Source organism: Tupaia chinensis, unplaced genomic scaffold (genome assembly GCF_000334495.1).
Source record: "Tupaia chinensis unplaced genomic scaffold, TupChi_1.0 Scaffold146784_1, whole genome shotgun sequence".
Taxonomy (NCBI): domain Eukaryota; kingdom Metazoa; phylum Chordata; class Mammalia; order Scandentia; family Tupaiidae; genus Tupaia; species Tupaia belangeri.
The window spans coordinates 382593-387877 of NW_006206638.1; the positions used below are offsets into that span (position 1 = coordinate 382593).

At 39.7% G+C, this 5285-nt stretch overlaps 1 pseudogene; it reads right to left on the reverse strand.

Moving 5' to 3' along the window:
• Positions 1–2976: 2976 nt before the first annotated feature.
• On the reverse strand, positions 2977–4702 carry LOC102482971 (ETS domain-containing protein Elk-3 pseudogene; annotated as a pseudogene).
• Between the last annotated feature and the right edge of the window lie 583 nt (positions 4703–5285).

The window sequence follows — 5285 nt, forward strand, 5'->3', positions numbered from 1 at the left end:
CGCAAACCGTGGTCGACTACATGGGAGTCCAGTGACATAGCCATTACGCTAACTGCTGGTCCCATGGCTGTTAATTCTTTAGTTTTCCTGGAATAGTACTTTCTTCAGAGTTTCTTGAAGAGCTGTTTTGGAGTTGGCAAATTATTTCAGGTTTTGTTTGTCTGAGAAGATTTTAATCTTTTTTTTTTTCCCCCATATGAAGGATAATCATGCAGGATATAATAATCTTGGTTGAAATTGTTTCTCTCTTAACACTTTCAATATGTCTTCCCATTCTTTCCTTGCTTGCATTGTTTCAGTTGAGAAGTCTGGTGTTAGCCTGATGGGGGGGACCTTTGTAAGTCAGTTGTTGTTTCTCTCTTGCCAGTTTTAGTATCTTGTCGTTATCTGTGTTCTTTGCCATTATGGCTATGATGTGCTTTGGGGAACTTCTTCTTTGGTTGATTCTATTTGGGGTCCTTTGTGTTTCTTGGATTTGGGTTCTTCAGTGCCTCTCTAAACGGGAAATTTTCTTCCCAGATTTCATGGATTTTCCATGCCCTTAGTTTCTTCACCTTCTGGGATACCAATTATTCAGATATTCGGGCATTTAATGGAATCTAATATTTCTCGTATGTTATCCTCGTGTTTGTTGTTGTTGTTGTTGTTATTTTATCTTTTTGGTGGTTTTCTTTAGGTCAGAGATTTTATCTTCTAGGTAAGAGATTCGCTCTTCAGCATGGTCTATTCAACTTTTAATATTTTCCAGATAGTTTTTGATTTCTGGTATTACAGACTTTATCTCTAATAGTTCCATCTGATTCTTTCTTTGCATGTATATTTCTTCTTTCATATTGTGGAAAGACTCCCTAATCTCCTGTAGTTTATTGTCACTTTTCTGTTCCAACTCACAGAATTTGGGGTCACCATGAATGTTCTAACTTCTTTCTTGGACATTTTGGTAACATCGTGTGCTTTTTTTTTTTTTTTTTTTTCAAGAAATGGAAGGGCGTCACTGTGACTGTGTTCTTTTGATGGAGACATATTTCCTGGTTTATTCAGACCTGAGGTTCTTTTTCTACTTTTAGCCTTCAGGAGATGTATTCACTTTGGAATACATTTTAGGAGAATGTTTGTTTGGCTAGGAGCAAGTGTGTTTCCCTTTTGCAGTGGAGTGAAGACTGCCAAAGTCTCTCTTCTGTTGCATATTGCAATGTGTTCCAAGGAGGAGTATTCTATTCAGGTGTCTGAAGAAAAGTATCTCCTTTTTTGCAGGTTGTTCAGTAAAAGGGAGGATCCCAGAGAGTCTTACAATACTAGAAGATTTCAGAACTGTGATATTAGACCTATCTAGACCATCTGGGAGGGTGGAGATTGAGGAAGAGAGGGCCAAATAAGTGGGAAGAAAGTAAGAAGGAGAATAAAGAAAAATTGGTGCTCTGCGCAGTAACGCAGCATATGATTTTTCCAGGTTTCTGAAGATGGAAGTGTGGTTACTGTAGAGCTGAGGGCAGTCTTGGCTGACAGCAATAGAGGTCTCTGGGCTTGGGGTTGCCGGGGCTGTAGATGGGGCAATGGGCCCTTCCTCTGTGTCCCTTAGGCCAAGGGTCTGGAGATGGAAGTCAGGTTGCTGTAAAGCTGAGCACGGTCCTGGCTGACAGAGATAGAAGTCTCTGGGCTTGGGGGATGCTGGAGCTTGAGTAGGGAAGGGGGCTCTGCCTTAGTGTCTCTTAGGCCAGAGGTCTGGAGATGGAAGTGGGGTTGCTCTAGACAAAGCATTTAATTTCTAAATGTTAATTGTTCCAGGATTTAGAAAAACCCTAATAATACAGGCAAAGTAAATATATCAGATAGGTCTGATTTTCTATGAAAAATTGGAAAAACTAGGGCTAATTTTCTGAAAAAAGAATATGCTCTAACCTAGGAAATATTCCAGGGGTTTTGGTAGCATGAACTCGATGTAGCTTTTCTATCTCAGATTTTTGTTTGAGAGGAATCTAGTAGATATTATAAACTACAAGAATGCTAGTCTTTCATACTTCTTTTTTCTCTTGGAGAGGTTTTTGCTACAGGGTGTGTGCACTCGCCAGAAAGACAGAGAGAGACAGAGATACAGAAAGCAAGAAATCACACCCCAAGGGGAATAGCCATGCAACAATCCCTTCTCCTCTCGGGATATTGGGCACGCACGCACACGCACCCGGCGTGAGTTTTAAGCCACTGGGTCTGGGACTCAAACTGTGGTCGACTACATGGGATTCCAACGACATAGCCATTACACTAACTGATGGTTCTTTTCATACTTCTTTTTAAAAAATACATTTTAGAACATTTTCTTTTGTGAATGTTTATTGTCTAAATATGGCTTCGTTTACTTATAGAAGACATTACTTGGACATTACCTTTACTGAATTTCAGTTCAAAAAAGGTGATAAGGCAATTCCTAGACACTTAAAAGCAAAAAAGAAAAAAAATTATATGAATATGCTTTCATATTGCCTATTCATGAAAATTAATTAACTTCTACCAGAGAGCTGTTTGATACTATTTTTTGTCTTTTAAACATTTTTTCTTAATACTAAAAAATATAGATCATTTACATAAAACTAAATGCAGAGGAAGACACAGCTGGTTATAATGTGTATAAGCGCAGTTCATCATATGCTGAATTATATAGAAAAAATTTTCACATACCTATTAGTTATACTGAAAACTTAAGAAAAGTTCTTCACTGTCAACAGTGTTCAATACTTAGAGCTAAGAAAATATAAAAACATTAAAATTCATTGAATGTTAAACAGATTTCTTATATATCTGAATATATTTAAAATACACTTTTTAATATGCTAACATAAACTGAGACTGCCCATATTATGAAAAGTACAAAGCAAATTAGCAGAAGGTGTCACAATGTACTTCTTATGACACAGGTAAACTAGCCCTTGGGGACAACTTTGCTTAATTGTTTAATGAGTCCTTAATCATGATCAGACATCATCAGGATTTCTGAGAGTTTAAAGAAAGCAGAAAGAGAAGCAGGTCTGTCCAAAATGGATATTGGCACTGGCATGTGGCCATTAATCAGGGTGGGGAACTGGAATAGCATGTTTGGCCCTTGCAGATTGATAGGACTCAGCAGAACAACTGAACTGAGGCTTCTCCAGAAATTTTTGCTGGACAGCAGTGGAGTAAGGATCAGAATCAATCCATTTGATGTCTGTCTGGTAAAGAAGGCTGGGGTGAGGGATCCTGAGGAGAGGGCTGGGCTGTTAAGGGTGATTGAGCCGATGTTGACATCAGTGGAGTCATAGAGATATCCAAGCTTTTTAGGGTTTTTAGCCTTTGAGGAAAGGCATGAAGACAGTCTTGGAGCCAAGGGCTCTACGGAATCTGAGACATGGCAGGCAGATCCTAGGAATAACCTTCCATGTTCAGAAGGGAGCAGTAAGTTGAAAGATGGGATGAGGACCAGCAAGAGGAAAGGAAAATGGATGAGATGCTGGCATTTGGCAGCATTCAAGGTCTTGTCTGAAATAGACAAGGTCAGAAAGGTGGCAGCAGTCACAACCTCAGATGTGGAGGGCAGGGATACCATGTGCCTGGTGAACTGCTTGTTGGTTTTTTGTTTTGTTTTGTTTTGTTTTTTGTTTTGTTTTGTTTTGTTTTTGATTGTTGGTTTTATTGGTCACAGACCTGATCTTAGTCCTGACTTCTTCCTCAGGGGGTTGTCTTCTTGCAGTTCTTCCAGCTTCTCTGTCATGACAATCTTGAAAGCCTCCAGTGGGTTCTGCAGGGAATTGATGGTGTATAGGTCTGACTGGATGTATTTTTGTAGCTTGTGATTTTGAAGACAGACAAGCTGTGTTTGTGGGCCTTACAGCCCTGGGTGAGGGGACCTTGCAGTCACCATCTTGCAGCACAAGGCTCTCCCCATTGATCTCTACCATGTGAGGACCCATTTTTAGTATCTCTGGGAAAGAGATGAACTTGCACACAAATTTCTGCCCAATCACCTTCTCGATGATGCTCTTGTAATAGTATTGCAGGGCTCTGCTCATCTTATTTAAGTTCATATTTGTCTTTTTTTCCCCTGAGTTCCCTACAGCTTGGCCACTTCTGCTTTGAGGAGCTTGAATTCATCATCACTGGAGGTCCAGCAGGTGAGATGTTCTTTCTGGTTAAGCAGCAAATGCAACAAGAGCTACCACAGCATGATCTCCATACCCAGATGTGAAGGAACTTTCAAGATCCTTGTTTGGAGGAAATTCTAGGAGGACTGGGTGAAAGCCCCCAACGTTCCATGCTCAGAGGTGTTTACAGATGATCTGTTGCTCTCATAATGAGATCCTGATTCTTCTCACTTTTTAAATTTCTGTCATTGATTTTCAACCCCCTCCCCTTACTTTCTCCCTCCTCTTAGCCCTCCCCCTTCACTCCCCATAGCCCTCCCTTCTCCCTCTCCCCTTTCCCCTCCCTATCGCCAATCCTTCCCCCACCCAGTATGTGAGAGTAGGATGTTGGAGAAGTCAGCCCTGGCTGCTTACTTCATTTACTGCTTTATTTCGCAGGTAATGTGCAGCCTGTGTAAACAGGCTTTTCTACCCAAAGCTGAGCACTGGGGCCTCACCTGAGTAGCACAGTGAGCACCAGCACTGGCTTGCAGAGGCACAAGGATACTCTGCCACTCAGTCTGTGCTCTCCCTGAATTACATGTCCTAGTCATTATCCACTGCCCCATAATTAACTTCCAATATTTTCATTTTCACAGGTAATCAAGATATAATGGTTCAACTTTTTAAGTGATTATAGATGAGGTATTTAGATATAAAGTTTTCAAATCATTTTAGATCTTAAAATTGTGCTTGAAATAATAAGTATTCATAAAATGTCTAAGTCACCTTTATTTTAATATTTAGTTTGTTATAATTATTTTTTATTTCAAGTTATTTTATACATTCAATCATGTTATTTTGCTTAGAAAGTGATTATTTCAACATGTGTACATTTCTCCCCAGTTCAGTTGATATTATAAAGTTATCTTCTTTGTCCAATTAATGCTAAGCCTCTCTATTTTTCTCCTTAATGTGGTTCCTCAGACTGTTCTCCTTCACCAACCCTCTTTCCACATTATATCTGATATTCTCAACCATTTACTGTGTTTCTATATCCTTTAGTCAATCAGTTTTCATCATAGAGTGTGGACACTCAGTACATATTAAGTGAAGACATACAATGTCTCTCCTTCATAGCCTGGCTTGCTTCCCTCAGCAGTAAATCGTCCATATTCATCCACTTTCTGTCAAGAG